At 47.3% G+C, this 18217-nt stretch overlaps 1 protein-coding gene across 1 annotated transcript in view; it reads left to right on the forward strand.

Annotated features, from left to right (window-relative positions):
* The window catches only part of CAPN6 (calpain 6), a 325901-nt gene that overhangs the window by 77959 nt on the left and 229725 nt on the right, over window positions 1–18217 (forward strand). The gene's annotated exons all lie outside the window — the stretch shown is intronic.

Raw genomic sequence — 18217 nt, forward strand, 5'->3', positions numbered from 1 at the left:
GGGTGGATTTCTGCATTGAGCAGGGGGTTGGACTCGATGGCCTTGTAGGCCCCTTCCAACTCTGCTATTCTATGATTCTAAGTCTTCACCTTACATAGGAAAGGAGTTCTCATTAGGCAGCTAAAGCCTCACATGGCTTTGCCCAGCGAAATGGCCAAAGCAAATCAATCAAACATCTCCTCTAGATTTTGATGTCATTGTATTTAGCTCAAACCTTTCTGAGTGAAAAATATTCTTGCCCTCTTCCAGAAGCATCAAATGCACACACATCTGAGGTTAGCTTGGTGGGTGGATTTCCTATCAAGTGGGTATCTATGGGTTTTCTAGCCAATGTCTGGCTTTGATTAATTCATCTGTCTTCATCAGAAGGCTGAACATCTGTGATTAGATTATGGAGATTTAGAGTTAGGCCTTCTCTGCTTCTCACCGTCAAATGGCCCAACTGCCAGCAGAATCAGTACGTGTCTTTTCTCTCTAAAAAGAAAGAGTCAAATATGTTATTAAGCAAAGCACCCGGAGTGTCTCTTATTAACCTGGAGCTCAAGGATTATAATAATAATAATAATAATAATAATAATAATAATAACAACAACAACAACAACTAATCAATAATGAACCAAGAGCTCCACGTTAATGAGCCTCTACTAGGGTCCTTCTAAATAAATGTAAGAGATTAAGGAGTGCAGATAATTAAGACAGGGGATAAATGTAGCATGGAGACCTATGGTTAGTTTTACAGCTCAGTCCTTCCTCACTGGGTGGTCGCGAATCTAATTTCCACATAGAACTCTGTGTGTGCATTGTCTACCTTCTTGTTTTCTGTATTGGAAAATTCTGTGTGCTGAAGACAATAGGGAAACCTCACTGGTGGAGGCTGGAGCCTCCGTTGGCAATAGGGCGGTGAATCCCCTCTGGGCTTCACATCTTGGATAGCTCCCCTAGAGTTCTGACTGGTTCTGAGTGAAACCCAGACCAGATTCACTACCCTACTGACACCAGAGCCATCGGCTTCTCCTGATCCCCACTCAGAGGCCCTGAACATGCAAGGCACACTAACGATGTGGGAGTTAATCCATGCAGATCACTAGATCCAATTCGGAACCTTGCATATGCTCCTGTGCCCATTTACCTGCTCCAGAGATGGGTATTCCTGTTCTCTTCCACATTATCTGAAAGACCTCATTCTCAGGAAGTACGCACTAGGTAGGCTCACATTAAAGTGTGAACTGAGTGGATTGCTCCCCTATCTGTACCTTAAATACATTTTCAGGGGAAAAAAGGGTAAAGGATTAGGGAGGAATCCTAACCCTTTCCATACCCTGTGCCTGCTTACCCTACCCTGTGCCTGTTGGCATTCTCTTCCCCTCCTTATTGTTTTATTATGATTCTATTAGATTGTAAGCCTATGCGGTAGGGCCTTGCTATTTACTGTTTTACTCTGTACAGCACCATGTACATTGATGGTGCTATATAAATAATAATAATAATAATAATAATAATAATAATAATAATGCAAAATTTAACCAAGAGATATGCCACAGCATTGAATCCCAAAGGGTACAGTTGTCTTCCACAACACTGTGTTTAGCCCTATGGAGGTCCATGGAACATTCCTTTTATTGTACCCACACACCAATCTACATGACAGATCAGGCTAAGCGGTGGTGTCTCTTTAAGCAAAGCGGCACAGTGAGCTACATGGTTGAGCAGGGATCTGAAGCAGGATGGTGCAGTGGTTAGAGTATCGGATTCAGACTGAGGGGACCCGGCTTCAAATCTCCACTCAGCCAAAGCTTATTGGGTGACCTTGAGCCATTCACCTTCTCTCAGCTTAATATGCCTCAAGGGGCTGTTGTGAAGATGGAAAAGGAAGAACCACATAAACCACTCTTAAATATAATATAATATAATATAATATAATACAATACAACACCTGTATCTCAGATTCTGAAGTTACAAATCCAGTGCATCACACTGAACAAGTTCTATATGAAATCATAATCCTCAGTTCAACCAGCCCAAAGGTGTCTCTTCAGAGATCAGAACTTGTATTGGTGTTTGTTCATGATCTAATTGCCCCAGAACATTCCCACGTACAAACGGAGAAGGGGAATAGGGTTCCCTGAGCCCTGAGGTTGAGGAACACGGCCGCCCTATAGCTAGGCAACTGCAGTAAACATCCTTGTTGTAGCTAAGGAGAAGTCATCTTGCCTTTTCTTCCTATCCCAAAACGGGAGTAAAATTTAACATCACTTTTCAAAGGATTGCCGGCTCCTTTTAGGACCACCAGCTCCTTTTAGAGCAGGACCACGGTCACAAGAAAAGTGAGCGTGCAACGTGGCATCGCTCAGGCGGAAACATCTCAGACGAGAAATTAACATCCTGATGTTAGGAGGAAAACTTTAGTCAACAGTATTCGGGTATTTGGGGGTTTAAAGAGAAGGCCGATGGCTTCCCGAGGGTTTCATCTCTCTGCGAAATCAATATTCTGACATAACTGGTTTGTAGCACACAAATCTCTTCGTTCCTTTTAAAACACCCACCCACCAAGAAAATTGATATCTTAATGCATCCTTTTTTTAAAAAAAATCTTTTAAGTGTATTAGTTGTTCTTCTTTCAGTGGCAGATGGTCCTTCATCTCATATAAATATATATATATATATATATATATATATATATATATATATATATATATTAATAAATTGTAACACTGAAAGCCTTAGTGGTGCTGGCAGAGAAGACAGTAATCAGATGTTGAGGAGCGCAAGCCAAGGTGTTTCATTGTAATTAGGAGGAGAGGAGAGGCGGATCCTGGAAACACCTGCTTGGTACATACCTGGAGTGGGTGGGGGGCTTCCTGCAAACTGTCCTAGATGCATCCCCCACCCCTGAGATGCAGACGCTTTGGAAGAGGCAATGACTCCTGCGCTGCTTTTGCGGGTAGACTTGGCTTTCCAAACAGAATGCAGCCAAAGTGCACTTCTCTCCCGGTCGCCTTCAGATGCCAGCTTTTTGCGTTGCGGCAGGCAGGGAGAGATGTTGCTGTTTATTGCTTAGGACTGCGGGCTGCTCTGCTCTCGCTGTGCTGCTGATCCTTTTCCTTCTCCTTCCCAGGCAAAACGGAAAGGAAGCAAACCCAACATCTTGTGGGCAGCTGAGCTGGAGCAGTGTTTGCTTCTACAGGCAACAGACAGGCTGGGCTGGGAGAAATATCTCTCCAAGCGCAGCTATGCTTCATCAGTAGAAGAGAGAGAGGAAGAGAGAGAGAGAGAGAGAAAGTTTCTGCAAGCCTTTTTTTAACTCCTTCTATGCCGTAGGCTACAAAGGACACTTTTTGATTGAGCAGGCCGTCATCAGCCAAGGGTGAGGTCAGGAAGCAATGCTCAATTGGACCATCATAACATGTCCAAAACTGTGCTGCTTTTGTTTGCACAATCAGGCTTTTAGAGAGATGAATTGGACATGCAAAGCCTTGCTGCTATTTATTATTTCTGGTCGAACGCATTTTGTAATGTGTCCTTCCATATCACTGCTTCCAAAATGTTCAAAACAACCCCACAATGAGTGTGCACATCACAGCCAAGGATGCCCCTAACCTTCCAAAGGTCCCACTACTGTCTGTAAAGAGGCAAACCTGATGGGAAGGGGTCTCGGTTGCTTTTGTACGTAAGACCATTTTCATCTTGGCTGTTCCCCAGTTCACTGTTGTTGCCAGGGAGCCAGGGCCGGCTCTACCATTAAGTAGACTGAGGCAATTGTCTCAGGCGGCAGATGGTGGGAGGCAGTGGTGGCAGCCTCTGGGTTGTTCCTTCTAAACTTCCTGGCTGTTCCAGCCTTCTCCAACCTGGTGCCCTCAAGATGTTTTGAACTATAACTCCCAGCTTTCTCCACCATTGGCCATGCTGGATGTGTCTGATGGGAATTGGTGTAGGCTACAGGTAAGCCAAGTTATTTTATTTCACTCTGCCCAAATGTTCTACCCATAATTTAAACATATGGCACATGGTACGAAGTTGACACACATGGTGGACTTAGATTTTTGTAGGAGGTTAATTTCTGGAAGTTCTGCAAGCTCTCTTGAGAGAAGATGAAGTGCATATGTGGAGTGGAACTTGGACTCTTTCTCGCTCCATGAGCTAGCAAATGAATGAGTTCCAGGGCAGGGGGAAATGCGTTATATCATTTGCAATCCCTCCCCTATGGACTGTGGTTGGAGGGGGGGGGACAGGGAAGAGACTGTGGAGCCACAGATCTCAATCTCAAAACTACCCCTCCCTCACCCATCAGCATCTTCCTAATATGGAAAAGGGTTCAGTTAGTCCATCAAGTTAAAATGACCCCTCACAAAGCCAGATACTTTGAATACCTCTGGAGCTCCGAACGCCTTTCACTCCACACCGCAGGGATCTGCCGGTTTTGAAGATGGCCAATATCTGCGCTGCAAGATCAAATCTCCGACGGACTTCCAACGGATCCTCAGTTTTGCGGAGTGGAGCGCACCCCCCCACAAAACACCATACAAAGTCCTAAACGAGAGAAGCAAAGCTTCCATTTATTTTATTTTGGAAACCAGCTGACATCCCTTCACCATGAGCCCAGACTCCAGAAACCCATATTCCACATTTCTTGTAGTGGCACATGCTCTTATATGTATAATGGGGTGACCCTGTGTCCTACTTTAGAAGAGACAGTTCTCCATTGGAAGGGCTGTTGGAGTACAGTCCTCTATTGGAAGGCATCTTCTCTCTGCAAGGTTCTCCAGTCCAAATCTGGCTTAGAGAGAAAGAACATCAAAGAAGAGCTGTACTGGATCAGAAGTCCAGCACTCCAATCACACAGGGGCCAAGGAGTTGTCGACCAGGAACCTGCTGCAGGACATGGTGCAACAGCACCCTCCCACCCATGTTCCCCAGCAACTGGTGTATATAGGCTTACTGCCTCTGATACTGGAGTTTGGACAGAGCCATCAGGGCTAGTAACCATTGATAGCCATAAGAAGATTCATAGGAAGGGAGAATGGAGCATTGGAGGTGCCCATCAACAGGTAGCACCTGGACAGCAGACTGAGCAGACACACAGGGCACCTGGTCAGAGTCTTCCCCACCATGGTCAGATATATTGTATTTCTTTTTAAATTATTGTCACAATTTCTAAATTTGCATGGCTACATCTAAGTAGCATGTGCACATTTTATGCAAATTAGGTTTTCTTTCTTGTCTTTTTTTGTGGTGGGTGGGGTGTGGGGGAGATGCATAAGGGCCACCCAGAAGTACAGTGAATATCCTGTAGCAGGTATTTGCTTTTGTTTTTCTAGAGCCACAACATCCTGAAGCGTTTTTTGATCATCCAAGTTTGATGCCCAGACAGACCGGCATTATTGAGAAGCACTGCTTTCGTCTGTTCACAGATCCAGCTCAGTGGTGAGATGGTTTTTAAGAGCATTGAGAGTCCTGGCAAATAGATTCCTCAAGGAACAAACAGTGCCAGCTAATATGCGTGGTCTTTTTATTATTATTATTAAATCTGTCACACTGTGTATTTTTTCTCTCTACCCCTCTCCTCTTCATAAATTCTCTTAAGCATTTCTTGTTGACTTCACCAGCTGAACCATATGGCGGATAAAGCACAGGAAGGCTACTCCCCTCACTCACGTTGGTCAAGGAAGGAGTGCTGACCAAGGCCTTTGCTAGACCTACCAGAAAGTCCGCGATGGAGGAGGGGAGAGCCCGTGATGCAAATATTGTGGGATGTCGCCCTAGTCTACACGTCAGGCGTGACGAGCTCAAAGAGAGACCCATCGCATCCGCCATTTTCTTTTTTAAAGGAACAAAGTGCACGAACACTCGTGCACCAAGGTAAGGGGGTTTTGTAAAAAAAATTGGGTTTCCCCACTCCCCCCACCCTGCCCATGATGGGCGCAGCTCCCGGCTCCGTGCGAGTAATCATGCAGAGCCGGGAAAAGCTGCGAAAATGGGCCACACGCTCGCGGTCTCGGAGACTGCGGGAAAAAGTGGGCCCAAAGGGGTAGGCTATATCCCGGGGCCAGGCAGGGTGATCCCTGCCTGAGCTCGGGATCCCCTGTGTGTCATCTGGACGCACAGCGGCGATCCCGCGTATCAGCCTGGGATATAGGCTGGTCTAGCAAAGGCCCAAGTGGCTTCCCTCTTTTCTTGATTCTGCTGCAAAGTGGAAAGTGGGCAACTTGCCCACCATAAGAGATTTATGAGCTCCAGGGGCTGTCTTCACGGCGCCGGGTTGGCGACGCCGACGCCACCACCTCACACACAAGGCTTTGATGCGCACACCTCCCTCAGGCTAAGCACCACCACTTAAATACCTGAGGAAGGGGTAAAAAGAAACCCAAAACCTTTTCCTTATAGCAGAGGGAAAAGGTAAGGAGATTTGGAAAAGGCTTTTCTAAGAATATAGCAGGCTGAAGGTTTAATGTAATGTGTTTATTTATGAACTAAAGGAGACACAGCCAAACTGACACGTGGTTTTATGGTAGCAAAATAAAGAAAATGTTCATTGTCATTTACAGTTCGTAGTTCCTTCAAATTCTATTCCAATCCTGCTTATTCTTAATAATACTGGTAGTAACCAATCTAATAATAACAATCCTTAGTCCCTATGATCTTATTTCCACTCACTCCTCAAACAACTCCTGACAAAAAACCACACAGCTAAACACATCTACCCTCCAAACCCAACCACCAACCCTCAGACCACTCAGCTCCCCCATATATAGACTCCTCCCCCTTTCCACAGCATCACCAGCCACGCCCACTCAGTCCAACATTCCGTACTCTCTAGACATACTCAACCAGACATACCTAATGGAATAGAAATGTGGGTAATGCCACAGCGACGCTCCGCAACCAACCCGCCGCTATCACTGGTACACTGTGGCGGCAGGTTGTCCTTAAGAGGGGAGGCAGCGCAAGCTTTCCAGCAGCCATTAGGATCCCCAGCCCACCCCTCCCCATCCCGCAGCTTCCAACGACCAATAGAAGGTCAGCTCCCACCTGGGAACACCCTCTGGAGTGGTTCCGAGGGAGGAGAGCCAGCTGGAAGAGCCAAGCTGACCTCGCTCTGGCCGGAAAAGTCAGGTAAGTCCCTGACTTTTCAGCCCTGCATCTTCGTCTCTTTGCCCCGGGGTGGCTTTGAATCTGTGGCTGCATCATATAACCGTCACAGTGTGGATTTGGAGCCACCCCAGGGGCAAAGATGATGTCGGGACAGCCCCCCAGTGTCCGGCTTTTAGCGGACCTATTCTGGAAGCAAGAACAGAGGTTGCTTAAGATGCTAGCCCCTGTAGCAGTGGTGGTGGTGGCTGAGGGAAAATCTGCTGCGAATTACAACAGAGTTGCTTTATATCACATCCCCACAAAGCGGGGTTCACCCACTGAGTCCTTAAAGGCTGATTGGGCCCGAAATGCAGTTTCCAGAAAGATCATAATCAGTGCTGGCTCCAGGTTTTGGATGGCCCTTGGCAAGACACCCTCTCTGTGCCCCCCCCCCCCCGCGAGTGAGTCTGTCATCCGAGTGCCATTGCCACTACTTGCTGCTGCTGCTGCTGCTGCTGCTGCTCCTCCTCCTCCTCCTCCTGTTCTTCTTCACTACTACTTGCTGGCTCAGCAGGCAGAGAGCCAGTGAGCAAATAGGATGTGACATCTGCTTCTAACTACCACAAGATATAGTGATGGCCACCTATTTGGATGGCTTTAAAAGGGGGTTGGAGAAATTCCTGGAGGTAAAGGCTATCCATGGATACTAGCCCTGATGGCTCTGTGCCACCTCCAGTATCCGAGGCAGTAAGCCTGTGTGCACCAGTTGCTGGGGAACATGGGTGGGAGGGTGCTGTTGCACCATGTCCTGCTTGTTCATCCCTGGCTGATGGCTGGTTGGCCACGGTGTGAGCAGAGTGCTGGTCTAGATGGACCCTTGGCCTGATCCAGCATCAGGGCACTTCTTACGTTCTTCCTCTTACGTTCTTCTTCTTATGTTCTTCTTCTTACCACCTCCATTGTCTGGCCCAGAGCAAGAGGTCAGGAAATAAGCAGGTTGCAATGGCGAAGAGGAGGAGTAACTCCGGGGGGTGGGGATTGTCAGTGGGCCTCCTGGTGGGATGGACAGCCTCGCCAGGTGCCCAATCATGTCTACCCTTGATGCCAGCCCTGGTCGTCATTAATTGAGACATCCACGTGGCTTCCAGGTCTTCCATCTCTCTTACTCATCCGCATCAAGAGTTTTGTTGTCCAACACCCTCACCCAAAAGCTGGCCTCTGTGTGTTTGTGTGTGTGAGTGTGTGTGTGTGTGTGTGTGTGACTGGCTTCTCTCCCATCACTTTTAGCATTTCAGCTTTAAAAATTATGTTAGTGCATTTTTAAATCCTTGCATTGCTGCTGGCTTTTTTAAAAAAATCTTGGTTCCTGCTTTGGGGTTTTTTATTCTGTTTTAAACTTCTGGGTTTTTTGTACTATATTTGACTATGTTATTGTAATGTACAGCCTCGTGTGGCACAGAGTGGTAAGCGGCAGTTACTGCAGCCGAAACTCTCCCCACGGCCTGAGTTCGATCCCAGCGGAAGCTGGTTTCAGGCAGCCGGCTCAGGTCGACTCAGCCTCCCATCCTTCCAAGATCGGTAAAATGAGTACCCAGCTAGCTGGAGGAAAGGGAACTGCGACTGGGGAAGGCAACGGCAAACCACCCCGCTACAAAGTCTGCCAAGGAAACGTCAGCGAAAGCAGGCGTCCCTCTAGGAGTCAGCAATGACTCAAGTGCTTACACTTTCCTTTCCTTATTGTAATGTATGGTTTTTAGTTCTGTCTTTTAAATTGTTCAGAGAGAATTTTGTCCAATGAATGGTATAGAAATGTAATAAATAAACAAATAAAATAAATCTCCTGGTCCTTGTTTTTAGATTGAAATGCTTCCCACCCCAACTCTTAGCTATTGAGAACCAGAAACATCAGATTTTGGCTGGTTTCAGACCAAGTGGGTTTCCGTTACCTCTGGGGTGACCCATCTATCAACCCAGACTGGATGGAAAATTATGCCGGAAGCATCTCAGATCTAGGCTGGGTCTCTGACTGACTCATTGTTCTGGAGTCATGGGGTCCAGTTGGCTATGAATGAAGCTTACACTGATCCTTTCTTTTGCAAGCCGAGTCATATGACTTATTCTCAATATGTTCTTATTCTGAATATGTCTTTATATCCAAGCCATATTCTGAATATGTCTTTATATCCAAGCCATGAAAGAACTGACATCAAAACAGGGGTTTATATCTGGAGGACATGACTGGACTATTGCAATGCGCTTTATGTGGGGCTGCCCTTGAGGCTGGTTCAGAAGGTGCAGCTAATGCCGGAATGTGGCTGCTAGATTGCTCGTTTGAGAGTCTTACCAGGCACGTACGACTCCTGAAAGCTCTGCACTGGCTGACAATTAGCTTCTGACCCATGTTCAAGGCATTCCTGCTGGTTTATAAGGCCACAGCTCAGGGCCAGTTTATCTGAGGGACCGCCTTCACCCACATAGGCTGCCTCAGGCCATTGCTAGACGAGGGTTTAGCCCGGGCTGATACCTGGGCTTACCCCTGTGTGTCCAGATGACGCACAGGGGATCCCGGGGTCAGCCTGAGCTAAACACTCCCTTGGCCCAGGAGAACCGGCACCGTTTGTGGCCCTGCATTTTCTAGCCCATTCCGTGGCTTTTCCCAGCTACGTGGCTTACTCGCGAGTAGCCGGGAGAAGCCGCGCACTGGGCACAGCACTCCACAGGAGTGCTGTGCCCATCGGGCTGGGGAAGGAAATTGTGGGGGGGAGAGATGGGGGCCAGGGTGGGGGGGAAGAGCGGACCCAGCGGGAGAGATGGGGGGAAGAGCAGAGCCAGGGTGGGGAGATCGCGGCCAGGGAGGAGGTAGATCGTGGGCGGGGGGGGGGAGCGGGGGGGGGCATCGGACATGGCAGGAGGGCGGGCGGGGGGGCATCAGACATCGCAGGGGGAAATCGGGGGCAGGGGGGAGCGAGGAACCCTTTTTTTTTAAAGCCTACCTTATCGTTGGTGCGCTCTTGTGCACATGGCCCCTTTAAATGTTAAAAAAAATGGCTGATGCGACGGGGCTTTCCTTTACCCCATCACGTGTCACATGTAAACAGGAGCCACAGCCCGCGCTACTTCTAGCACGGGCTGGCCCCTCCACACTGGGATTTAAAGGTAGGTCTAGCAAGGCCCTCAGTCTCCTTGTTCTGAGTGGGGACTTGTTTATCATAACCTGGCCAACTGAAGTTTGTTTGGCCATGGTGTGGAGGAGGGCCTTCTTAGTTGTGGCACTCACCATGTGGAATGATCTCCCCATTGAGATCAGGCAGGCTCCTAGTGTAGAATTCTCCACCACTGAGTGAAAACATGTTTCCCTGACCACTTGCATTATCAGCTACTCCTGGTTATTTTAATGAGATTGTATTTGTCTTTTTATCACTGTTTTAGAGTTTTAACGATTGGTTTTATTTGTGATTTTATCTTGTAAACTGCTTTGGGATTGTTTCTTTATTTTTATTTTTTTAGTGAAAAGCAGTATAGAAATCCTTTGAAATAATATAAAATCAAATATAATATAGATTAGAAACCTTTCCCCTGGAGGGTCCTGTAGAATCATGTCCATTTTCTTTAGATACCATTACATGTCATTTGAAGAGATCAGGATAATATTGGTCCCTCACTTATTATGTCCACAACAGCCCTGTGAGGTAGTTTGACTGGCTCAAGGCCACACAGCCAGCTTTGTGTTTGTGTGAGGAGTTGAGCCAAGGATTTGGTGGTCTAACTGCCACAACACATCCATAGTTGTGTGCAAGGGGTGTGCCGGGTGTGCCCAGGCGAACCCTGGATGATCCCAGGATAAGCCTTAGGTCTAGCTGTGGCCTCAGTAAACAGACATCTCTTCACACCTAGAGGGAGTGTGAATGCTAGAAGCGATCCTCTAAGCTTAATTAGCCTAACAAAGCTAGGCAGTTGCCTATCAACTAAGGCCAGATCTACACCAAACAGGATATAACACTTTGAAAGTGTTTTGAAAGCGGTAAACTGAACATGTCATGGGCCCCAACAGTTATTAATACAGGATTTTATGAGCTTTCAAAGTGTTATATCCTACTTGGTGTAGATCTAGCCTCAGTGATTTCATTTGCAGTGTGGCACCTTACCCCTGGGGGTAAGGAACCTAGTGATTTCAGCAGCATGGCCCCATGCCTCTGGGGAAAAGGGGAACTCTGGACTCTCCAAAACTGAGGATACTTACACAGTTTAGAGAAAAGCAATGACATTACTGCTCATATAAATGTGACTTATATGGAATTCAGACTAAAACTCCCAGCATTCATGGCCATTGACTGTGCTGCCTGGGGCTAAGGACAGTCGAAGTCCAAAATGTCAGGAGGGCGCCAGGTTGGGGAAGGCTGCTTTAAGAGCCTAGATGTTTCTAGAGACCATTGAGTGGGGCTTGATGCTGTCTTGTCAAAGTGGAGGGAAAGCAAGCGGAAAGTGTAAAAAGAAGGGAAATAGAACCGTCAAGAGTTCAATGGCTTTGACCATTAGTATATTCAGTACCTCTGAAAGGAAAAAGAAGGAAAGGAACCTCTCGTGCAAGCACTGAGTCATTACTGACTCTTGGAGGGACGCCAGCTTTCGCTGACGTTTTCTTGGCAGGCCTTATAGCAGGGTGGTTTGCCATTGCCTTCCCCGGCCATGATTACCTTTCCCCCAGCTAACTGGGTACTCATTTTACCGACCTCGGGAGGATGGAAGGCTGAGTCGACCCGAGCCAGCTGCCTGAAACCAGCTTCCGCTGGGATCGAACTCAGGCCGTGGGGAGAGTTCCGGCTGCAGAAACTGCTGCTTTACCGCTCTGCGCCACACCTCTGAAAACCAGCCTGCAATTTAGGGTGCAATCCTATGCATGTTTAGATTGAAAGGAGTCTTACAACTGGGAGCTGGTAGGATGTCATTCTGTCTGAACATGCATTGGATCGTACCCTTACTTAGGAATCACTTCCCCAGAATCCACATTAAAAAGAAAAGGAAAGATCCCCTTCTCATGTGATTTTCAGCATAATTGCAGGACTTTTACTTTATTTTTACAGAAAGCCCTCTGGGCTTCTCTCTTGGCCTCTTCTTTGTTTCATGATCAATGCTAAACTTAGCTATCAGCGACATTCCCAGCAAAAGAAAGCCTCTTCAGTTGAGTCACATGAAACAGGCACTGATGGCCTGGTCCGGAGCGCCCGTGCAAATGCAGCGGTCCTGCTGAGCATTTTGCATGCGGTGTGGGGCGGGGAGGGGTCATCTCCCCATTCACTTCAGTGTGGCCCTTTCTATATTCTTCATGCTCACACCTTTGAAGGGACTGATGAAGGGGCTGGAGCATCTCCCCAATGAGGGAAGGTTACAACAGCTGGGATTGTTTAGCTTGGAAAAAAGGAGGCTAAGGGGAGAGATGGTAGAGGTGTACAAAATTATGCATGGCGTGGAGAATGTGGGCAGGGAGACATTTTTTCTCCCTCTCTCAAAATACTAGAACCCAATGGGGTCATCCCATGAAACTGATTGGTGGGCGACTCAGGACAAATAAAAGGAAGGACTTCTACCACAAGATGTAGTGAGGGCCACCAATTTGGATGGCTTTTAAAGGGGATTAAACAAATTCCTGGAGGAGAAGGCGATCAAGGCTAGTCCAGATGGCTCTGTGCTACCTCCATTATCAGAGGCAGTAAGCCTATATACACCAGTTGCTGGGGAACATGGGCAGCAGGGTGCTGAATAACTGAGTGGTCGACCCGAGATCACCACGGGAGTAGGTGAACGTCATGTGGCCCAGTAGGGATGACTTTGATATAATCCCTGAATAAACGGCTGGTGTAGACACGGTCACAGGCTCACACATACACGCACCCTCACTCACTGCCTTCCTGCTTCCCTAGAGCTGGTAGCATGGGAAATGGAGAGATGGAGAAGTAGCTGAACAGCTAAATCAGTTCTTTTTCTTCCTTCCTTCGTTCTTTTCTTTTTTTCAATCACAACACTTGGCTCTCTGTTTGTTTTTATTTTTAGCTCACTGATCGTCACAAAGGTCTCTTTTTCTGCTTAGCTTTTGAGCGGATAAAGACTTTTTAAAAAACACTTAATGCAAGCTCTGTTGGACACACAAATGCATCAAACAGAACTTGCCACATCGGGTGCTCTGCCCCCACGCCTGGAGTTCTCCCTTTGATCATGTAGCAATATCTGTCCTGTTCCTGCTTCAGGCACCAGAACTGTCAGACCCTACATCTAAAACAGTCCATACAGCAGCAGTCTCCTCTAAGGTCAGGGGAGAGGGCATTTCCCAGCATCATCCCTCCAAAGCTATCATCAGACCACTGGAAGAGCTGGGCATGAAGGTTTGAGGCCTACAGACACATGGTCATAAAGTCAGTCCTAAAGGCCTGGAGACTTCTGTAACTTTGCTTGACGGCTTTGCTGTGTCAAACTAAGGACTTTCCCAAAAGGCACAAAGTTGGGTTCATTTGCTAGAAACAAATAATATAGTCGACCCTCAACAGCAAAGACATAATCTTAGACTCTGGTTCTTGCTGGAGGGGTGGGAGGTGAACAGAGGAGCATGGGAACCCTGTACAAAAGAAAGGGATAATGGACCCCAATGAGTTGAGTAGCGTTCTCTGACACTTGTTGAAAGCGAGAGGCCTGGACATCCGTGCATGATTGCTAGGCTATCTAGGCCATGGATCAGATTGCTGCTACAAATGGCTTCTGAAAGGCCGGCCCAGTTGCATTGTGCCGGGCCTCAGCTGCAGATGCTGAGTGGCGCCCTGCAGGGGCCGCATTTAATATTAAACTTCCTGCAGAAGGAGTCCCATTCATCTCATGAAACAACTTGCTCCATGGGGCACCCTTCCTGAGCAGGAACGGCCAAGAGAGTAATTGTGTGCAGCGTATTAGCGAGCAAAAGAACGAGGTTGAGAGAGTGAGAGAGATGGATATATAACAAAGGTTGCAGAAGCAGCTTTTTAAAGGTCTGATTTGAAGTAGCCCCGATGGCTGTTTACAAAGTCTTGATGCGGATGAGTAAGAGAGATGGAAGACCTGGAGGCCACGTGGATGTCTCAGTTAATGATGACCAGGGCTGGCACCAAGGGTAGGCATGATTGGGCACCTGGCAAGGCTGTCCATCCCACCAGGAGGCCCACTGACAAGCCCCCCCCCCCGGAGTTACTCCTCCTCTTCGCCATTGCAACCTGCTTATTTCCCAGCCTCTTGCTCTGGGTCAGACAATGGAGGTGGTAAGAAGAAGAACATAAGAAGAAGAACGTAAGAGGAAGAACATCAGAAGAGCCCTGATGCTGGCTCAGACCGAGGGTCCATCTAGTCCAGCACTCTGCTCACACCGTGGCCAACGAGCTGACGACCAAGGACCAACAAAGCAGGACACAGGTGCAACGGCACCCTCCCACCCATGTTCCCCAGCAACTGGTGCACACAGGCTTACTGCCTCGGATACTGGAGGTGGCACATAGCCATCAGGTCTCTGGATCACTTCAGATGACCGCACACCATTCCCCAGGTGCCCAGCTATTGACTCTTTGGTTGCTTCCTGGCTTTTGTTCAATTTCCTCCATTCTAAAAGCTCACAACTAGAAAACAGCCCCCTGACTTAGGATGAATGAGTGAGATCTTGTTATGACCTGACCTGGCATTCACCAACACCACAACCAGGCCTGGGGGAGCAGTAGCCAGTCCACCAGGGAGTTGTGGGATGGGGATGGGGTCAGAGCGGGAAACGACTGCGTCCCCGAACACTCTGATGGCATTTTTGGTTGAGAGTAAGAAAAGAGCAACTTGTCCCAAACTCTAAGTACAAGGCAGGGGTGGGTCTGAGCTTGAACACCCAAAATCACTTCTTTGAACCCAAATAAAGATGGTGTGTGTGTGTGTGTGGTCACCCTTGCAGCATGCCAGTTAATTTCTTTTAATTAAAAACAGTCATAAGAAGTAAAATTAAAATCAGGAGGGGCAGGGGGCCTGGAGGGGCCAAGAGAGTTGTCTGTGGGCACCGTTAGAGCTGTCTTCATGGCACCAACTTGCTGCCACGTTCCTCCTAAACATCACAGTTTTGCTTGCCTGGGGTGGTGTTGGGTAATCCCCCATACCAAGGAAGGAGCGCGAGGTTTCCGGCAGTCATCTGGGTACTGGAGCCACGCCCCCTGTCCTTTTCCTGGTTCCTGGCAACCAATCGTCAGTCATCCTTCTGGCAGGACCGTCCCCTGTATTGGCCATGGCATGAGATCAGATGGAGACAATTAAAGAAAAAGAAAAAGAGCAAGGTCACTTAATCACAACAAAAGCACCAAAAGATGCCAAGGATACATGAAAAAACTGTTGTGGTAAGTGACAACTATTTATGACACACTGAACTTTTACTGTGAACGTATAGATACAATAATGAATGCCAAACAGTCCAAGTGATGTGCACAGCGGCGTAAGATAACAGTTACGCCGGATATTTATAGCTGTCCCATTTCTTCATCAGATCACTCTTAACTCTTTAATTGCAGGCAGCTGGTCTTGAACATCCACTGGGTGATAAACCTCCTTAAAATGGGAAGACCTCAGTGATGTAGTATTGAGTGGAATTCTTCTCTTTTTTTTCTTGGTTTTGGAAGGGCTGGGGTGACCTCGCTTCTTCCGAAAAAGTTGGGGTAAGTCCTCAACTATTTTTTACTGCACAGCTTATTTATTTATTTATTTATTACATTTTTATACCACCCTATAGCCGAAGAAAAGCTCCACGGTGGTTGCGAATCTGCGGCTGCGACATATAACTGAGAGCTTCATCCCACGTACCTGCTTCCCTCGGATTATCCCCGTAGTGCTTAGCTTTCGCGGTCGTTGTTGTTTTTGCTACCAGGCGACAGCGATCATTTGCACACCAGGAAGTGAGTTTAAGGGGGGAAACGTAAAAAATCATTTAAAAAATCAATGCATGAACCCAATTCAATTCAAATTTGGTATGCTTAAAGCTCTCCCTAATATCTTTTATTGTGCCAATTTTGGTGTCTTTATCTTTAAAGCTTATGCAGACGTAAGCATTTCTTTAAAATCCTGCTCCTGTGCCCCAGCGGCGGCTCGGAAGATGCACTCAAAAAGTAGGGGCTAAATACGGCGAATCTTTTGGCTTTATTGCACAATTAAGGCAGGATGCATGGGAGTACTTCACAATCAAAGCGGATTATAAGGTGGAAAACTTCCGAGTCCTTTGCATGCAATTCGCAGTGATTGCACAGTATAACGCTGGTGTGATAAAGCTCTGACACGGCACAGATTCACAGCTACTGTGGGGTTTTGAGTGCAAATAGGCAACCCCCATGTTGGAGGCACCAACCCAGAACACTCTTCGGTCTCACCTCCAAGAGGTCTGGGGCAGGCAGACTTCCCAACTATGGGCTGAAGTGGTGATTTGGATGATGTGGGGGAGGGGAGTTGAAATTCTGCATTGATTTAAAAAAATAATATGTGGGGACGTTCCATGCATCTTCCTTGTCTGGACTGGACCTCAGTCTACCACCTGTAGAATGTGTACAATGGACTCTGCTGGTCAAACAAAACTTGCAGTTTCTGTTACATCCAGCAGAACCCAAATGCAGAGACGCTTGACTTGTTGGCTGCCTTGGGAATCGTCACTGTGAGTTACACGCTGCAGGTCGCTATGCAGCCTGCCAAAAACTCCCAGAGGCTGGTGCTCAGAGCCAAAAGGGATCTGGGAGCAAGGCAGATCGCAGCTGCCCAGGTGAGCTGCTCAGGGAGGTTTCAGCCAAGAGGAGGCTGCCCTTCATTCCCAGGCCTCCTTCCTGGAGTGAAGTCTTGATTCTTGTTCAAAAGGACAGGGAAGGTTTGACTCAGCAACCTTGGCTACCAATAGAGGGTGAATGGGAGCAGAGGCAAAGCTTTGTTAGCATGACTCCAGACTTGGCTTCTGGATGCTCACAGCATAACTTTTCCTTTTTGCACATGCAAAGTTACAACTGCAAAATTGTGCAGACAAGGAGGCGATGACAGTTAAGGTAGATGTGTGGGTGGGTGGGTGGGTGAGGGATGGTGTGGGGGAGACAGTTCCCCTTTCATACCACTAGGTGGCAAAGTTAAATAGAAGTCCAGCATGGCTACAGAGAGATAAATCATCCCTGCCCATCCCTTACTGGGGCTGATGGGAGTTACAGTCCAAGACATGGAATTGTTTCCAGTGTTATGTCTTTAATCATGTGGTGTGTGTGAACTGCTTACGGATTTTATTATATTTAGTGGTATATAAATATTACAGATAAATAAATAAATCTGGACGGCCCCAGTTTGAGGAAGGTTGTTCTAGTCCTTTGCTGAGGGAAATTTAAAGAATGGGGTGAGGATAATATATGACTTAAATTTGCCTGCTAAGATGTCATTCTATCTCCCGGAATTTCAGCAATGATGGCAAATGCAGTGCCCTGGATCACCCACGTATATTGCCACACTGCCACCTGGTGGATGACTTTATAGGTAGAACCCCTGAAATAGTCTGCAGATGTGCTAGGCAAGGTAGCAGAAAAATAGGGGCGGACACATCTGTCAATTTTGGGTTTTGTCAGTTTCTTGTTTTTCCTTTCTTAAGTTCACTTTCTTCAAAATGTTGCATTTTTTTTTAGAGTTTGCATGAAAATTTGTGCCTGCTGTTTGTCCACATTTCTTCTAATACACAGATTTTGTGTACACAGTTTGCTTAATACACACATTTTTGAAAGCAGTTTGCTTAATAAGAACATAAGAAGAGCCCTGCTGGATCAGACCGAGGGTCCATCTAGTCCGGCATTCTGTTCACACAGTGGCCAACCAGCCATCGGCCAGGGATGAACAAGCAGGACATGGTGCAACAGCACCCTCCCGCCCATGTTCCCCAGCAACTGGTACACACAGGCTTACTGCCTCGAATACTGGAGGTAGCACACAACCATCAGGGCTAATAGCCATGGATAGCCTTTGCCTCCAGGAATTTATCCAAACCTCTTTTAAAGCCATCCAAATTGGTGGCCATCACTACATCCTGTGGTAATGAGTTCCATAATTTAACTATGTGTTGTGTGAAGAAGTCCTTCCTCTTATTTGTCCTGGATCTCCACCCAAT

This window comes from Elgaria multicarinata, chromosome 15, assembly GCF_023053635.1.
Source record: "Elgaria multicarinata webbii isolate HBS135686 ecotype San Diego chromosome 15, rElgMul1.1.pri, whole genome shotgun sequence".
Lineage (NCBI taxonomy): Eukaryota > Metazoa > Chordata > Lepidosauria > Squamata > Anguidae > Elgaria > Elgaria multicarinata.